Source organism: Aulonocara stuartgranti (assembly GCF_965226115.1).
Source record: "Aulonocara stuartgranti genome assembly, chromosome: 13".
NCBI classification, from domain to species: domain Eukaryota; kingdom Metazoa; phylum Chordata; class Actinopteri; order Cichliformes; family Cichlidae; genus Aulonocara; species Aulonocara stuartgranti.
Window position 1 is genome coordinate 12,796,588 of NC_138949.1, and position 20,256 is coordinate 12,816,843.

Below are 20,256 nucleotides of genomic sequence, written 5' to 3' on the forward strand. Positions count from 1 at the left end.
CATAGTCCACAAAACACATTTGCTCAATAGATGAGAGGGCCCAGATTGAAACAGCGAAGCGATGAGATGGGTTAGGAACGTGCTTCATCCTTCTATTTTTTTTAATAACTAAAAAGTCTTTGTAGGCAGGACTTCTGACTTCTTCGTAATTATTAAAAAAATGTTACAAAAGAATGGTCATCTTTGATTTGTGTTCATCATGGTTCGTTAGTCTCAAAAAGCCTTGAAAAATGATTTTTAATCATTGTAATTTTCCACATTCCCTCCCTAAAAAAGAACCTCTTTCTTTTCTTTCTATTGTTTTGTGGGAAGTTGAGATCAGAGCTTTCTTTTGGTTCAAACTCGCTTATGTGCGGAAGTTTTGATGTGAGCAAACGCTGATAGGTGTGAATTTTTCAAAATTAAACCCGGCCTGTTTATTCTCTGTCTCAAAAGGTTTGTCGTGTGTGAATTTGAGGCAGCGTGTTGAATTATTTTTTCATTTCCTTGTCTCTGAAAAATTCTGATATTCGGTCTCCAGGCAGGTATTTCGTAGGCACATAATTTCCTCTGCTGTGTGAGCCCTGAGCACATGGAAGAAATGACAGCAAAGCATGATGACGCCTCTTATGAGCAGATCTACCAGTCAAGACTCTAATAAGCTTTACCTCACTAGTTACTCATGGCAAGCCTCCGACACGCCACAGGAAAGCAGAAATAGATAAAACATCGGCACAAGACATCCATTCCTCAACCCGTTGTGCTCGCTCTAGTGGAAACATTATTTTTCTGTTGATGTAGGACACAAAGCCAGGCTGTTGTCACCCTCTCCTGGCATAGCGACACACGCACAGCTGCACACCCCACCCATCTGCTCATCTACCTCCTGCTCCGGGGGCCATCGATCGGATGCTGTCACGCTCCAGGGTGTGGGGGGGCGGGTTGGAGGGGCAGTGTGGGCTTCTTCCTTGGCACAGCATTGCCCTTCCCAGGGAGAGTCGCGGCGCAGCAGGGGGGCTAGGGGAATGGAGGTTGCAGTGGGAAGGGGAGCGTGGTGGCGGGTTGTGTGGCGAGCAGCTGCTTTCCTATGGATCACTTCATTAATATCCCAGGGCAGAAATTTGAGGGGCTGCTGCAGACTAATTAGCCTTGTCTGACCCTCACATTTCAGAGAGGTCGCTCCTTTCCAGTTTTGTGCAGAAGCAATCCACAGCCAAGTAACACCCCCACCCCACCACCCCTGCTGTCTACCCAACACCCATTCACCGTCACTGTCGGTTTTATTTTACAAATACAGAGCAGAAGTAGAGAAGTCTTGTCTGCCTTACAAGTCTTGCAACTTGTTGGAATTAAAAAAGGGATTTTTTTTTAAGCCTCCCGTCTCATGATGAATCGTCACCCAATCTTATCATGCTGTTAATCTGCCCCATGTTATTTCTTACCTGTCTTTGTCCATCACTGGGAGTATGTTTGCGTAATGAGCAGTGTCTGTGACTCCCAGTGGGCCCAGGGACAGTGTAGCACAATGGGGGCAGTGTGTGCCTTTGGTACCCTGAGACAAGAAGCCATCCCTCATTAGTATCATCTGTTTTCCCAGATGGCAGGGTCAGGGTAATAGTGAAGCCTGATGAAAGGACTCGTCCTGCAAGGGTGACACTCATTCTGCTGCACAACACTCACTGTGGTTCCCAAAGTTGCCCGCTCTCACAGGTGATGCCGGGGATTTAGTGGGATTCACAGTCAGAGAGAGCTGAAGTTCATGTTTTCAGTCTCGCTATACAAGCTTGTACCCGTGCTGCAACCTGATGAGTTTAACAAAGAGATACAAAGAAGAGGAGACATGTTATCTCAAGAAGGTGGAATTTCAACTTGTTGCTCAAAGAATGAACAAAAAAAGAATGTGAAAATGGGAAAGTAATTACTTTGACACTTGCGAATCTCGAACACAACTTTACTTCTCACCTAAAATATTTCCATGCGGCGGGTTTTAATGATTTTTCAGCGACTCATTAGAGTAGAGCCCGAGTCCGAGAGAAACGCCGTAAGCCTTATGTCACGGCTCAAACACTGCGAGGGGATCGCTGCCATGGCTTGCGAGGCAGCGTCAGCTTTCGCGAGAAGGAAAAGATAATGAGTGCTTTTACTTTTACCTTGAAAACTCACCAAACGGCGCTTATACCAATTAAGAGCATGGTTTTCACTGGAGTGGCCATTATCAAATCTGACCTTCCAATTATTTTTCTCATTTTTCTCCTGATTCTGTCACCCTAGTGTGTCTGGTCAGCCCTCAGAGCCCCAGAGGATAGACAAGGAATAGATAATGGTTCTCTGAGCTCAAATCCAAAAACTTGAGACGCAGAGACACTGCTGCTAAAGTGCTACTATCCCTCTGTTTCATCTTTATTTTCTACTATTTGTAACATGTACTTTGCCCATCTTTTGGCACAGTTTGTTCTTGAATATGTTGATGTGCCTTTTTTGTCCCTTTCTATTATTTTTTCTTGTATGTTCAACTCGAGAATTACTTTAATTAAGCTGAATTTATATGGAATAAAATATACAGCCCTACATTATATTATAAACTGATATTTATGTTTAAGGATGTAAAGAGTTTAATCTGTTTTGGACTGAAGTAGGATGTGTTGGTGGAATCAGGTGCAGATGGTTAATAGCCATGTTGTGATGTTTGCCAGTGTAGCTCTTTGTTCCCTCTTCACATTATTGTTTCATGATTGGTGGCAGTCTGCTCTTTACTACCAATTTTTTGCTTTTTGGCAATCATAGCTACTGGCCCAAGTGTTACTTTTTACTAGGACACTGGAGAATCTGTGGGAGATGATGTCTTTTTATTATATTTTCTTGATTTGCTTGGATTTATTAATTTGTTCCTCTCACTCTGGCACAGGATGTCCAGAAGAGTTTCTTTTGATATTTTGGTTTTTGTAGAGAAGGTAGACCGGAGACCGTCACAGAGTTTTACCTCCCTGTTTTCTATCTGTTGGGTTTTGATTTGTGATTGGCTGGAATCAAGATGTGCTTTGAGATCTTTCTAAATAATTGCAGGATTATTTATTTCACCAAAAACATGCTTGCACACAGTTCTCCAACAGGCTGGCGGCATGTAGATCACATGCTGATTAGCTGAGAGTTTAGGTTGAATAGAAGAAGAAACTACCACAGTAGATTTTAGCACAAAGAAGTGCAAAACAGCTAAAGGGCCAGCAACTGCATAAACATGAAAAAAAAAAAGTGCCCTACTTTTTCATTTCACATATTTTTGTCCACGCAAGTAACAGGATGCAGCTATAACATGTAGACACGGGCCTGCAAAGCCATGTGTAGCATCAACACAGTAACATGCTGGAGCCTTTAGTGCGCTTATCTGATCGTGTGATGGGGACGGTTGCAGAACAGCTGTAGCACAGTCAGTAATGTGTCACTGGATACTCCTTCTGAGCCCCCTTTTCTCACCACAGAAACACACACACACTCACACACACACACGAACACAGATGGAATAATGAACATGGCTTCGGTTGCTTGTAAAGAAGATAAAGCTGTTTTGTAGTAGGCAGGTTAGGCAGGAAACAGTGTTTCTGTTACTTCCCATTATTTCTTCTGTTACTTTGTAATATGCATTTTAATTAAAGCACTGATTGTAGCAGGATGCCTGTTATAGCACGTATTATTTTCTCCTTATCAAATCTGCCAGTCATCTAATAACGTCCACTTATTTATTCATTTATACTTTTCATTTTCAGAGATTTAATATTAATTTATTACGAAACTGTAGAATTATGTTAACGTCCGGTCTTTTTGACCAGATTGTAAAATCAGCCACTCAGATGATTACTCATTTTATAAGGCCAGGGATGGAATAGAAGCAATGCACCTTGCTTTTAATCTGTGGATGTGTGGGTTGATATATAATAACATTAATTTAGAATGAGAGGAATTAATGATTGGTGCTATGGCAGACTGACATTACATTAGAATAAATGTTATTCAGAGCACATTTCAATGCAAAAGTCTACGTGATTATATATCAAAAATGGCCGGGTTGTCGTTCAAGGGCTTCAATTAAAACCAATCACAAAGACTTTACAAGAATCTACGCGAACCACTCTGACTGAATCACAAAACTTTTTAACAGGTTTCTCACTCAGCTTCGTGAAATAAATGGTTAATTTGAACCTGGAAGAAGACGTGACCTCTGGCTGTATTTCTTTGCTTCGGAGGTCTTCTCAAATCCCGCTACAAGAGAAGACATTGTTCCATTCATCATCCCTGGAGCATTGTTTCTGTCGGACGGCAAGTAATGACTTGATTAGCATTTTCATCAGACTGGTGGAGACAACCTGGAATCAGATGCATAAAACTGAGATTATGTGAAACAATACACAGTAATTAGGAAGATGGGAAGAATGAAACAAAAACAGCTCTTGAATGGGGTTCGGAAAAAATTAAAATGTAGCTATCACTTGCAACATTGTAGACAGACAGTATGAGTAAAGCTTCTCTGAATAAATCTTCATCATGGCTTAATGTCACTGAGCATTTATAAGATCTGCAAAACAAAATGGTAAATATATGTTGCACTGTTTGATTTCTAAACTTTGAAATCGTCTGTAGTCTCACTTAAACTGTATAAAAGCAGCAAATATTGCTCAGAGTGGCTTTTTCACACGCTCTTAAAACCTATGCTTGTGTCAGTCATAATCCTTCTTTAGATATCGCCTCATATTCAGAGTGTTCTTACTCGACATAATTTATTATTATCTTTTTGAGCAATACTAGTGGTCTGTGACAGGAAACCTGAACAGAGTCGGGGATCCAGTCAATATATGTCAATACTCTCGAATAAGAAGATACTACAGCAATTACAGCACAATGGCTAAGTTCGCTGAAAAGGAATAAGGCAGCAGCTGGTGCGCCCGCGGTTCTCGTTGTGGTGTGTGGGATGAGGAGGAGATCAAATGAAAAGATCTGAGGGTGTTTCCAGACGTGTTTGCATGAAAAAGTTCCTAAAGGTATTTGTATTGATTTCCTTCAAAGTAAACAGTGGTCTCATTGTGTGTGGCTACACAGTGATTAAGGGAGAGCAGAGAAATTTAGGATGTGCTGTTTGGGTTCTTTTTTTTAATATCTGGGTATCTGATTATAGTGTCTCGTCTGCCACTTGCACTGCCATTGGACTTCACTGTTTCCTCAGCATATCTCCACTAGAACATGTAGCACACTTGTTTGTATTAAATATACCGCTTAGTGGTAAAGATCTGTTAGCAAACAAAAAAGTTGCAATGCTGTGTAAAATTGCACTCATTGAAATACATGAAAATTCAAACTTTCAGTCCTGGACTGTAGAGGTGAGAATCACCATACATCCTACGATACGATATTATCACAATACTTAACGCACGATACGATATTATTGCAATTTTTTAAAAATATTTTGCGATATTCAGATTCTGTACATAAAGGTAAACTTTATCAATATTCATTTTATCTAATATCAGTCTCACACTCAGTCTTTCTCTCATTTCAGTCAGTTTTATTGTTGACAAACTGAACGGTTTGTATTACAGTCTAGTCCAACTTAACTGAATGCAACTATCTGGTACAATTATTAACTATTAACTATATATAACTATATTAACTATTCTAAACTATGCAATTTGTGAAAACTATGCAGCCCCTTCAGCAACTGAAGAAAGTAAATTAAAACAAAATATAATTTTACATTAAATAAAAACGTTTTAAACTTAATTAAAATAAAACATGTCTTAAATTAAAATAAGTAAACTGTCATGTTTATTGCTGCCATAAAAAAAGTTAAACACATTTGGACAGTGAAGGAATGTCAGGATTCTTGCTCAGAAAAAGGATCAACATGCTCTGAAGTCAGAGGAAAACTTTTCCACAAAAACTTTTTTGTAACAAAATATCGATTTCTGCTGTCCCCGTATCGATGCATTATTAGCAAACAAAATATCACGATACTACACAGTATCGATTTTTTCCCCCACCCCTACTGGACTGTGACTTTGAGACGTTTTTTTAACTTGTGTGACTTTTTTCAAAATGTTTCCTTTTTGTACTGCAAATTGAAGTCAGTGAAGTTACAGTATACGCTTCATTGACCATTTAAGGTATACATGTTTCCTTAAAAATGTGTATATGCTAACCATAAGGAAAACACATGAATTTAAAGGATGGTTTATTCAGAAACATTTTTCTTGATTCACACTGTCAGTTTTCGTAAGTGTCATGACTAGCCCTGTCTAGTCAAGATGTCAAATAAGGGTTATTCTGTTCTATGGCATGGCACTTGGCTGGCTTTCATAAAAGAGCTGAGTAGACAGCTGCAAAAGAAAAGTGAGTACATTTTTTTAGTCAATATTGAGCCAAATGTGAAGGAAAACAGTAACAGTGAAGTGCAGATCTGCTAAAAATAAAATATATACTGAAAGACAAACTGTAAATATGTAACAAGAAGTGAAAAAACATCAATATAACTACTGGTGGTAAGGCAAGGCAAGTTTATTTGTATAGCACAATTCAACAACAAGGTGATTCAAAGTGCTTTACAGAGACATTAGAAACAAGAACAAATAAAAAGCATGATTTAAAATTGAATAAAACAAGCAAATAAACTAACTAACTAATTAACAAACAAACAAACAAACAACAGTATATAAAATCAAAACAGATAAAATCAGAACAGTAGATAAAATCAGTAGTTAAATGTAAGTTTTGAAATTTAAGCTTAAAGTGTGGATTTGGTGCTTTATTCAAATGCAGCTGAGAACAGGTGAGTCTTCAACCTGTAGCCTTTATTTTATTTTTTATGTCGAATTCAATCAAAACTAAATAAATTAAAAATATTGAATTATTAAATTCATTTTAGCAGTAACATATTTCACTATTTCTAGCCTGAAAATGGGTTACTCACTGAATCACTATATATACAACTATACGCTACTATCCAGTATACTATTTACTACTGTCCTACATTTATCACAGGTTTTTTTTTCAGAAATAACACAAATATGGCCTATTAGATACATATGATCCATGTCTAAAATGGACTTACCATCACTTACACTAGTTTTAAGTGAATATTGTACATGATCAAATGTTTCTCACATGACCTGATCGTTGCTGTTTATCTGGAAGAGAGCCATGCGGTTCTACAGCCTCACAGTGAGTCATGGGGAGGCCAATTTAAATGTCCATTTAAGTGACTAAATATGGTTTCTTGTACAATTATATTATTCATAATTATTAATTTTTGTTCCATCGATCCAATTTTAGCTATGCACTGTAAGCTCATATTCAGCGTATACACGTAACTAATCTAACAGCTTCAATAAGAACAATGACACATATGAATCTAAATCTATGTTCATTTTGAATTTGAAGTCAACACCAGAGGTACAAAAGTCGTCTGGTGTTGCTTAAACACATTCATCTCTACCACATCCCATCGTTTTTTTTTTTTCTAAGCGGTTTGTTTGTAGCTGAACACACACATAATGCTAGAAAAGACAAATAATTTGCATCAGCTGGATGAATGACAACAGCTGAGATTGTCATCTTTAACAGGAAGCTTCTCTCCGTAAACCATCACATGTGAACCATCTGCTGTAGAATGTACCACACAATAAAGAGGCATTGACTGAACATTTGTTACAAAGATGACAGAATGATTACCCCAGTATCATACACATCACACTCAAGATTTTTCTTTCATTTTTTTTCTCTCCACTGGACAAAACATCATTATTTTTGTCATTCTTGAAATATTTAAGTCAGAGTGCCCGGATTCGGGCCGCTTTATAATTCTTTTGCATATGCAACAGGATTCGAATTCGGTGGAGTACATTATGAAACAGATGGTCCCTTAGCAACCAGACACTTTGATGTAAGATGATGTCTGGTCTCTGACTAGCTATGTCAGTTCAATGACTCTACTGATGTAAAATGCACCAGAGCCCTTTTTGCACCAAGTACCTCTTTCAAACCTTCTTTTTGGCTGAGAGGAGAAACTCAGAAAGAGAATAGTTCTTCTGACTACATCTAACTGTGTGTATTTACAGTCCGAATTGCTATTTTTCAGATACCTCAATATGAAATTAACATCAATTCAATCATAAATCAGGTCATGGAGAGTTGTAGTTCTGCTGTTATCGCGACTTACTAATACATTATAATGATGCCAGTTTTTACTAAAAAGTAATTAATACTACAAAGAGAGCAGCAAACACTGCAGCAGTCTTTGCTGCTTAAGTATAGAAAAAAACATGATGTATGACATATGAAACAAATCAGTTACTGTAATGCATGAATGTTACTGTAAGGATTCATTTTTGGATTACAGTGCTGTGCAGAAGTGTTGAGCCAGCCGTCAGTAGAAATTAGGTGCAGTGATTGATTAACCCTCTCAAGGCAGGCGTTGCCGATTTGCAACAGTTAAAAACTAACAACCTGATTACCCCACGTACATATTTTATGAGGTTTTTTTTACTCAGAAGTACCACTGCAGGACTTGGTTGTGCATTAGCAACAAAAAGTTTAATTTGAGCCTGAGAGGTTTAAAACATGCGCAAGCATGAATGGAATATATGGAGGATATAAGGCAAAAATCAGAGTTTGCACAATCCCAACAAGCTTCAAAGGCAATAATTGGTTTGGCCACCTTTATTCTTCAACACAAGCTGAAGTCGCTGAGGCAAACTCTCTTTTAAGTTATTCTTCTAGTTTGAAGAACATTCAAAGCTCTTTGTTGGATGTTGGTTGTCTCTTTCTTACTTATTGGTGACAATTTCAACCAACAACTTCAAATTTGGGTTTATCACTCTATTGCCACTGGTTTTAGGTCCAGTTCTAGTAATAATTAGGAATACTTGAACCTTTTCCCCCAGTTTCCCTCCCTTGAGAATGGCTATTTGACAGTTACCCTTCCACTGAGACCATTTCTGATGAGTCTTTGGTGAACATTAGAGCTATCAAATGAACTTTAAAATGTTCAAACTTTCATCTGCTGCAGTTCTTTTGGCCCAGAGATGTCTTCTTTTGTCCTCTACTTGTCCTCAAATTTCTAAGGACAACACTGCACACAATGCGAAGATATGCCAAAAAATTTATCTATTAGCTCTTAAGGATTCACATTGTTGGTGCAAAAATCCATTTGCAGATCCAGTTAAACTCGGCTATTTTTGGAAAAATTTTGTAGATTAAACTAAAGAAAAATAAAGAGCAAAGTAAACACTAACTGACCGGCTAGTAACAGAGTGCCTAAAGATACAATTTAAAAGTGGTTCTTTGCTAAGTTGCCTGTCCACTGTGTGTGTAGAAACAACACGGGTCCATGCCTTGAAACTCCTTCAGAAAGCCTCAAGCCCAAGGCCACTTTAAAGAACTACAAAAATGAGGGTTTTTAAGATCTTTTGCAGAGTACTGTATGTTTTCAGTGTGAAAACATATTTAGAGTGTCTTATCTAAAACAGGTTCAAATTCATTCTCAGCATAAATCTTTGGGGAAAGAAACCAAAAAAACAAACATTTAATTTGTGTGGTGTTTCTGGCCAGCAGCCACTGTAGAATTATCTCCAAGGTGAAATGCTCCTGGAGGCCCACAGCTTGTCACGTATTTAACACGTCTTCTTTGCCTTCTTTAGTAAACCTGGTGGATGGAGATCTGCGTTATTGCTGGTCAAAGCACTTCTCCAGAACTTTTATTTCATTTCCTCTCACTTTTATTGTGTTATTGATAGAATTATATGAAAGCAATATCTCTGTCAGACTCCTTGGGCGGTCTTTGGGAAAGATGAGATTCTGGCATTAAACCCACCTGTTTCGCCTCAAGTCAGCATGTGTGCGGTGGGTGTGTGTGCGCTTTCTCCACAGAGTGCACACACATGCGTGGGGGCATATTTGTATGTGTTAGTAGACATTAGAGCAGGCACGAGTGTGAAATTGACCTCAGCCATAGTATTAACTGCCCCCAGAGTGATGGAGTGGCCACCCACATATCACACAATATCAATCCCTGCTTTTGGATATCTGTTATAAAAGTAATGCATTTGTTTAAACTTTTACTTTTCTTTTCTGTGTTTTGGGGTTGTGTGTTAATCACTGATGAGCTGGTTTTTAATTTATCGCTAATAGTGAGACAATTGTAAGCTTTAAATTTTCATCAAAAGAGCATAATTAGACTTTGAAGTCTGAATACTAATTAACTAACTAAAAATGCTTGAAGAAAAAAGATCACTGAGGCAAAATGTCAGTTATACCGTATCAAAACAAACAAAAACAGATAGGCTTATTGACCCTTCGCTATTTGCCTTCATTGGCTCATTACTTCGTCACACTGGCTCACAGCAGAGCTGCTTTTCTGTGTCGCAAACAAAAATAACATCAAGTAGATTCCTTTCATGGATTAGCAAGTAGCCTTGGACTTGATTGGCAGACGGTGGGTGGTTAAAGTGCACATTGGAAGCACGTTCTTCGTAAAGTTAGAGGAAATGCTACGTCATCCAAAACTTCTCCTTCCTGGTTAAAGGCCTTAGAAATCTCGCTGCACTGAGGTCTAATAGTCCTGTTCACTTGTGTTGCTTTTCTTCATGCCAGTTTTCCTTTTAAAGATATTAGCAGCTTGTTAAATTAAGGTAGCATTGTATCAAGGTACTCCAGAAAAGCACGGCTAATGTGTGAATTAATGTGAAAATTGTGCAGTGACGTCAGTGTGTTCATTCACAGGAAAACACTGGAGGTGTTTTCATCTGTGTTGATTGCGTTTGATATTTATCAACTGTTAATGAGATGGTGTTGACCTTTCATTAATCCCTGAAATTAAATATTTTACCTCAAGTGGTTGGTATGGCCTTAACAAAATCATTGTGGTTTAAATGTTAATTTTAAAATTCTAAGTGGAGCTTGTGTTTTAGAACAGATATGCTGTGTTTGGCACACACTCACACCTTCACCAAGTTTCACCCACACTTCTGTAAAGTTCTTCAATAATTCATCATCTGGAGTGTGCCAGTAGCAGGGTTATTATTAGTGAGATTTATTTGTGAGTTTCTGCACTCCCAAATGTGCATGCGCTCGTATATTACTCGTGTACTGGCTCGTGCGATTATAAAGAAAATTCCATTACATTATCGCGAGATTCCAATTTATGTATCTACTCATGGTTCTTGCATTTTTTATCTCTCACGTCCATGTTGCACATTTTCCAACCAGTTCAATTTGGTTGCTCGTAGCTCAGTCACACTAGAGGCTAGGAAAAATCAGTGGCTGCCCAGTGGTTGCATTGAATTTTTTTCCACTTTTGGTGTCCAATTGCAAGTAGTTGCAGCAACCAATTGAGGGTGTTGAATGCTCAGAGGTTGAGCATTCAACACCATCAACGTCTGGGTTACCACGTTTAATTTCAAGTCACAAGTCACCTTGTAGGAAGCAACCTTTCTCCAAACAATCACTCTTGAAAATAGCCACCTAATTTATAAGCGCAGACAGATCATCTGACTCAATAGTGGGCTCAACTTTAATGTTTGCCAACTGGTTAGCCAGTGTCATATGAGTGCCAATGACATTTTTCAACTATGTCAGTATGTAGAGGAATTTTTGGATTTTATTGTTTCAAATCTATGAGGTCTGGCTGGACTAGATTTTTACTTTAATTGCTGTGTTTGCATGTTATTGCCAACTTGACCCCATTTAATTGCAAACTAATAACAGACTGACTCCACCTTTTTGCATGTTTTTGTTATCTTGATACACCAAAGTTGCTTTCCAAATTTGGATTTGCTGTCTCTAAAAGAAAACTCGCAATTCCCAACTCAAGAGATATCTTCCCAGAAGAGAAAGGTATTCAGCGGGCTTTTTCTCGGGGTAGATTGCCATGAAGATTATATATTTTCATCGAAAGCTTTCACAGAGCATATTAAGGCAGCATCCCACAGGGATAGAATCGCTTATTTCTCTGATGCTATTTTGAACACAGTAGGACCGGACACGTGGCATCTTGCTGGTTAAAGTGGCGGATTACCCACGGAGGTATTTCTATGTTGATTTCTCCTCCATGAGAAGCCATTAGCCTCCGGGGGCAGTGACGAGGTCTGCCCATTATTCAGGGACAAGGTGGTGGAAATGGAGAAGGATAAGACACAATGTGCTCAGGGCCAAGCTGCTCACTCCCCTGACCTGCTTCTCAAATGGCTTTTCCACACTCTCATAAAAGCCATTGCGCTGCATTTTAAAGAATAATAGAATCGCTGCCTCCTCCCTGAGAAACTATTTTAGCTTTGTAATTCCCTGGCACTAGGGCATTTCTTTGAAGGTGACTTCACAGCAAGTTTTCTTTTAACACCTCACAAATGCCTATAAGAAAAATCAAAAGCTCCCTTAAACAAGGGCAACGTGACCAGTGCCGCTTTTGTCGCTACATCAAGTTACGAGAATGATGGCTGCGGAGAAAACAAATTGCCTCCACGTCTTCGAAACACGCAGGTCCGTGAGGGGCATGTAGAGGAGTTGTGCATCTGTGGTGCCTCCATCAATGTTACACTTGATCTTTGCCTCTCAATATACTGTGTGGCTCTGCATGTTTGATTCATGCTATTCTAACCAACTCTATGTGCAGGAAACGCCGAATTTAAATACATTTGCTAAATCTGCTGTTTTTCTAAAAGTTCGTGTTTTTCTGTACGCTCTTGGTCGGTTTAAATGAGATTAAAATTTGACATTAAATAAGGTCATATTTCTTTTGAAGCTTAAAATCTACTGCCAACTGCTGATCTGAGCCATCCCGCTCATCTAAATGTCGGCTCCTTCACTCCAGGAGTCTTTTTTTTTTTATTGTCACCACAAGACTATTTGAGGGCGACGGTGTTAAAAAGCACCGACCACGCTGACCGCCAATGATTACAGGTCTGTCTGCGCAGTATAGTAGGTACAGCTATGTTGTTGAGACCTGTTACACACACACACACACAGACACAGAAAATCTGCGTATTCCAGTGTGGACATAGTCAGTAAACATGGACAAAATACCCTCAGAATATGACGACATTGTTATACTCAGGGACCGTGAAGCATCCTGCACCTGAGTGAGTGATCGCATACTCGGTTAAATTTATTGGTGCAGGTTGAACTTTAGCAGTTCTTGACCACTGCGAGTTGTTTTCATTTTTATAGAGAATTACTGTGCAAACCTTGCCCTCTTAAGCCGCAGTCACTTGGATAAGAAGCTTAGACAAATACAGTATCACCTGCTGCGTCCCCTCCTTCCCCCTCCTACTTTAAGTAGCACACTCACTTTATGTTTATAACACAAAACACACCACTCTCCCCACCTCTTCTTCTAATGCCAGGGGACCCTGAAATTGCTCTTATTAATCAGAGCAGTGATAATGAGCAGTGAATAATAACCATGGGTGGAGGCCTACTGAATGCAATGAGATGAGGGGAAAGTACCCCTCTCCCCTAGAGAGGTGTTTATTTGAGATTTTAAGATTTGAATGTTTCTCTGGTTGTCCCCTGAGACTCAGTGTGAGTATTTCTGCTGACCTTATCTCTTACATGTAGTAGTACCAGCTGCTGTCCCCCTCTATATTTAAAACTGGATGATACTGAAGCAGAGGCTTTCCCAATGAGCCTATTATAGAAACCCTAAAGGAGCTTTTTAGTTTGTCAGAGAACTAGATTAGTTATTGTTGCCAGTATTTGACCCTCACTGTCAATAACAATGTCTCCTTATGGGATATCAGTGTAGAGCTTACTCGGCGTCAGAGTTGTTGGTTGTAGAACAGAATAAAGATGTTATGGATTTTGTTTGTTTTTTAGCTGCACTGGTTTCAAAGCAAAAACACATTATCCTCTCTCTCTGTCGCCTTTCGCCCAGTATGAGTGGGTGAGTTGACATTTTAATTCCCTTTTTACCGTTGTCTGTTTTTGTTTTTGTTTTGTTTTTTCAATTTGTATTGTAGCATAAATCAAAATAGAGAAATGCTTGCCAAAATGTGTTTTCACATGTTGGAAATAAGAGAGACAAAAAGAGTTTTTCATGCACAACTCTGGTTTTCAACCATCATTGCAGACCTTTGCTCGGCTTGGCTCCAACCTACTTCAGCTTTAGTGATAATTCTTATAATAGCCACTGTTTTTCCATGTTTCCGCCCAAACCACCTGAAACTTTTGCCGCAGGTATTGTTGTGTATGACTATACAGCAAGCTGCTCCACTCTACTCCAGTATGTGGCAGTAATTTAGAAGATAATACACCAAGAGTGCAATTATACAGCGTGAATGATAACAGTGCAAAAACAGTAAGCATGGCATGATGCTATCGTTTAGGATGTCCTGCTTTGCGTATGAGTCAACACTGGAAAAAAACCTGAAGATCACAAAGTGGGATCAAGCTCTCCAAAATGTTAGATGTAAGTGGTTTTCACTCATGCATTATAGCTCTGAACTTTTCTAGACATCACCAAGCAGAGGTTAACCAGAGAACCCAAACACCTGATGCAGCTGGCGGGGAAAAAGCAGCAACAGGGGTTACTTGCACATACAAAATCAGGAAAAGCACAATAGGTCTGCTTTAATTGCCCACTAGTACCTTTAGAGTTCAGCTGCAGGAATAACGCTGCAGAATGTGGCAGAATATATGTACATATTTGTTAAAATCAGTGGAATAATATAGAATATATATCCTACCCTGATTTCTACAGCAGGTTTAAGCATTTCAGTACATTATTTATTATGTTTTAAATATTTTTTATATATTTTATTAATTTATTTTGGCTTTATTTTGATGGAAAATGGGGAAGACGTGCAGCAAAGTATCTCGTCCTCTGCTGTTTGTTTCTTTCGTTCTCTGTATTCATTTCGGCGCTCTTAGCTCGTACTTTTAATATGGGTCAGTTTATTTTTGTTTGATTATTTTGGAATGAGCTTCTTCTTCTTCTTTTTTCCCCCCCACCTGCACCGTATTGTGCTGCAGCACATTTTATCAGTGCGAATGCTTCTTATTGCCTTTTTTCAGCACTTTATCACTGCACAAAAAGAAAACATGAACTGAAAGGTTATATCGACATAGAAATATGTGCTTCAGGTGCTCGTTTCTTTTACAGTCGCTTTATCCAGTCTTTTGCTTTATTATCTGCTATCACCTGAACAGCTCCGCGTCAGTGATGAGGTTTGGTAAACTGTAGTTGTTCTGAGGAGCTCTGTCTTTATCCACACGACCTGTTTGTTTTTGATAGCACATGATTAAATTTAGCTCAGATTTGCTGCCTCCTTCCACCTTTCTAACCGAGCGCGTGAGGCTTTTTTAGATGCAGCTTGTGATTGATGAGCTTTTGATTGGAATTGCGAATGAGACACTTTCATTACTGTCTGTCGAAGTGCATCCTGTTAGGGGGCAGTAAAGTCTGCGGCTGTCTGCGAGTGTGTGTGCGCGTGGGTGTGCATGCTGTTTGTGTGTGTTCACATCCTCGTGCCAGCGTTAGCGTGAGAGAATGGCATGACTTGTTGATGAGACCCGCTTAATAACATTTCACAATTGGTTTCTTCCAACGCCGTGACTGCTCACAGCTCGAGAATGAAGGCCCAGTTCACTTCCATAAACAAGCCGCCTAACGACTGAGCTCCGATTGGCTTTTCCTCGTACTTATAGAAAAATCGGACCAATAATCTCCTCTTCACTCCCACCGAATAAAACCATTAGTCAAATTTGTATGCACAGCAGGTGAATAGGTGGGGAGCTTGCCGGGAGCCGGCTGTGCTGGAAAACAGAAAAGAAGATTGCCTGGAAAGTAGTAGAAAGCTGCAAAAAAGCTGCCGTTCCACGTTGCTGCCGTTAATGTGTTGCCATGTCTGTTTTACACTTTAAAGTAAACTCTTTGTGAAGATAAGGTGCCCACAGGAACACTTTAAGAAGTGTGTCTTCATTAAAAAACTTGGCTCGCTTAAAGTAAGAACATAGACATTGTAATAAGACGGGTTACTTTTTCAGGTCTAATTTGATTATGCTTTGTAATTAAATTAAGCTATAATACAAAGGTCCCATGATATACGTCTCAGTTTGTACAAAGCATTTATTATACCCCCCGCTGTGATCAATTAGGCTGTCAAGACAAGTTTTATGAGATGCGCTCACCTCATAATCACCACTACGGGAAACAGTTTACATCTGCTCGCTCATCTATTCAGCGACCAGCTCCTAGTTAGCAGTGACACAAATGCATTGTGGGAAAGCTATTGATTGTTTTCCACCTTTTTAATAGTAGTGGTGCCAGATTTATTTGGAAAATAGTTCTCATCATTTCCTCATATTGGGGAAGCGTGACAGGCCATTTTGCTCCTGGCAGTGTCCCTATTTCATGTCACATTATTTCGTGTTTTGTTCAGGTCACCTTGGCACTAAACAGGGAAGCAGTGCCTGCAGCAGCTGTGATTAGAACAATGTTTATCAGCAAATGATGTTTCCTCAACGGAAACAAACGGCACATCATGATTACTGCTCAATTAGTGGGAGCCAACTCATTTATTTTCAGGTTTAGCCCGAGGTTCTCTTCTTTGTCTAAGTTGCTTATTAAAAAAAAGGGAACAAAAGGTTACAATTCTTGCTCAAGAAGACAATAGGTGGGTCCTAACTCCTTGTTATAAACTAATACCATAAAGTACATTATTCTTTACTAGCACTGCGGTGCTTGTTGGCACATTTGCACATTTATCTTGTTATTCTCAGCGTCTCTATATTAAAACGGTTGTTTGTGACAACTTAATAACAGAATAATAAATGTATATGTTTATTTACTCTTCTTCCAAGCGCCATAATTATTGTACAAAGCAAACTAATCAAATATAGACGGTATTTGCATCACAACCGCTTCCACTGGCAGTTGTTTATCAGAATGTATTTATAAGCAACACAAACGCCATTCTGTCAGAATATCACATAGAAATACCGATAAATATTTAATCTTTTTTATGTAGACACTTTTTTTTGGTAGGTACCCAGACAAATATAAGTAACTGTCATGTGTCGCGAAACGAGAGAGATTTGTTGGTTTTTGCACGTCTGTGGAATTATTACATTTGCAGCGAAGCACCCGACACTGCCAGGTTTCATTATCACCTTGACACAGGCGGTTGGGTTTTTACCCACAATCTGGATTTTATTCTACATTTTTGAAAACATATTTAATTACTAACAAATTCAAACCATTAGAAATGAAACAGGCAGGAGGAACTTGTAAGAAAAGGCAGAATGTCAACGGCCCCTTTCTGATCATATTACTGTCAGCTATTTACTTCTTCTTATCAATTATTCTTCTGTTATTTGTAGATGTTGATCTAACTATAAACATTAAGCCTAAATAGCTTAATTACTACTTTATTACTACTAAATAGGCTTTTGAGCAGAAACTACATGTTTACTAAAAGAGCAAAGGTCAGAAACTTTAACCCTCAGACTCACATGTTTTAACTGCGAATATAGAAATTAAGACGCAAATGACTGAAAAGGCAAGGCAATACCTCAAAGGAACGACTACCTTTATTTGGCAGCCTTTTATTTGGATCATGGTTCTTTGGACATATTCCCAGAAAGATTCCCCTCTCTCTGCTATCTTGACTGTCTTTCACCCTCACTTAATGGTGCAGAGCGGTAAAGGCTCGCCAGATAGGAAAATGAAAACTTGTGAATTCTTAAAACTTAAACCCTCTGGTGACAGTTAAAACGTATGTATAATTCATATGAATATGCAGACGTTACATTTGATTTACCCTTGTGAAAACATGTCGATTTACCAGCCGGCCTCTATCACGCAGTTTCTGTATATAAACACACAGAAAAGAAACTGTACTTTGAAGTCAATATCTATATCAGTCACCATAAAGATCTTAAAAATCTTGGTGATTTGGAAGTTTATAGACACCCTAACCCAGACACATGATAATCTTCTGTTAAAGGAAAAACCCAGAATAGGTTTCTCTCTTGTAACCATTTGTGTTTTTAACTAATCGAAATCATCATTTATTACCTTCTCTTACTTTTTAAAAATATCTTGCAGTATGATACAGCGTCTATAAACACTTTAGTGAAGAATAATCTGCCAGTTTAAATAGAAACTTTGACATTTTAGCATTTTCTGCTAACATGGAATGTAGTTTAAACCCTTTGCCACAAGTTCATTGTAGCTGCCGCTCACTGTGATGTGTTAAAATGTCTTAAAATGAAGACAACGAGTATTTTTCTCAACAGTTTCATGAGAAGCGATTAATACAGTGTCTCTTCCTTCACCGTGACTCAGTTAATAGCTGTAAGAAGGCAACTACGCTTTTCTTTTGCCTTCAGAAGTCTAAAAAACAGTCCCTGAGCGGCCGTGCCTTTTTAGGTTGAAGCTTTGTTAGGGAATGTTTGAAGATTATTTGGAAAACCGGCAACGTGGTTTTTGTAGTCGAGTCATCAGGATATTGAACATTTGAATTTTAGCAATACCTGTAGCTTGACTGGAACTGCCGATTTAGATTAGACCACTACTGTGAGTCACATTACACTGGTATAAGACAACCTCCCCCCCCTAAAAAAACAAACAAACACATATGCACCCAGCTCCAGTGAGTGCCAGTTTGAGTCTGTGTGAAAATAAAACAGGACATCATGACTGATATTTTCCTGTCGACTTTTCCTCACACCGCTCTCGCCCTGTTTTGTTGTGAAGCTTCCTTTTCTTTCTGTATTTTCTACTTTGGTTCAGTGCACTTTGTATGTGCTGTGCCGTGTGCGCGCATGTGTGTGTTTGTGAGAAACAGCATGCATTGTTTACACAGAATTTGTGAACCTGAAATCAAGCCATGTTTTTCTGTGTGGGAAACAGGTGTGTTTGGGGGGGGGGTTGTGATTCGTTTTGTCAATGGGTGCGGTATCCAACCTGTATCTGTGTCTGCAAAACACAATCAGCATCGCGGTGGTTTTTCTAATCCTTGCTTGCTCTCTACGCTGCAAAATGAAAGCACATCTCATCTGCTATCGCTCCAAAATGACAGAGCACAAGGTAATCCCTGTTCTCGAATGCCATCCCCTTGCGTCAACTGCATAAAGATGATTTCTACCTTTATTCCTCTCCTTTTCTCCTCTGATGAGTTGTATGGCTGCAGGCTTCTATATCCGCCTCTTGTCGTGTTGCAGTGATGCAATTAGGTTTGTATCCTCTGTGGTTTCTGTTCTTTTGCAGAAAAAGGATTGCTTATAAAATACCTGTCTGTGCAAGCAGCTCGTGCCGTAATGAGTCAGACTCCAGCGTTGGGCTCACATAGGTGACATTTTTAGCAAAGCAGCCATCTCAGCAACAGATCATTTGTGTCTCTATATCTGGAAGTATCGTGGCAGAAGGCTTCGTTTGAGTTTTCATGGATGAGAGATGCTAACAAGAACCAAAATACTTTATGCAGTTGCTTCTTTAAAACTCACATCCGCTACAGTGACTTTTACCGTTCCTGCTCTCTGCCTTAACAGTGTGTGGAGTTCTAACTAGTGTTATCAAAAGCTCTCTACCAGAGGAGGTTAGGGCCGAGGGCTGGAGTGCCAGAGGTTAACTAGCTCATGTTCTAATGGATCTTCTCTGCAAATTGACCTGAGAGTCTTGGTGTGTTTAGCATTCCCTGCATGTAAGCTAACATATTCACCTCCACAGCCAAAAAGACTGCTCAGCTAACAAGGTTCCTACGCAGTATGGAAGAGTGTGCAGTTTGACTTTAGTAATTCCCAGGTTTGGATTACTGTAGGAATAAAGTGCTAGCCTGGAATAGTCTCTGCTGTTAGCTTTATTTTTGATTAATTCAGAATTTCTAAAAATAAATTCATCGAGTAAGCACCACTGAAACCACTATTATTAACATTACTAGACAATCAAACAATAATCTTATTATAATCACTGTAGCATATATAAATATGTTTGTAAGGACTCTGTCCCCTTCTTACCAGGTGGGCTAAGTAAAGCTACGCACACTTCGTCACGCATACTGCAGTTATTAACATCTACATGATAAATGTTTATTACAAATCCCAGTTCTTTTGGGTTTTTTTCTATAAATTATGTTCATACGTTAGTTAACGGTCATCCAAATCTGTGTTGCAAAGGAATTTTGTTTGAACTTCTGTTGAACTGAATACAGAATGAAGAATTTAAAAAGGCGTTAAATACTGCTGAATTGTGTATAATGTTGCAAAAACACATATAACGATGGATTAGTTTGCAGAATTTGG

The 20,256-nt window shown here is 38.9% G+C and overlaps 1 protein-coding gene and 1 long non-coding RNA gene across 2 annotated transcripts in view; one reads left to right on the top strand and one right to left on the bottom strand.

Annotated features, from left to right (window-relative positions):
- Window positions 1-20,256, top strand: part of macrod2 (mono-ADP ribosylhydrolase 2) — a 413,432-nt gene that overhangs the window by 182,622 nt on the left and 210,554 nt on the right. The window lies entirely within an intron of this gene.
- Window positions 1,247-4,189, bottom strand: LOC309719981. The gene is made up of 3 exons (XR_014280373.1): window positions 4,174-4,189; window positions 1,942-3,468; window positions 1,247-1,781 (listed from the first exon to the last, which is right to left on the bottom strand). It is a non-coding gene; the product is annotated as an uncharacterized lncRNA (long non-coding RNA).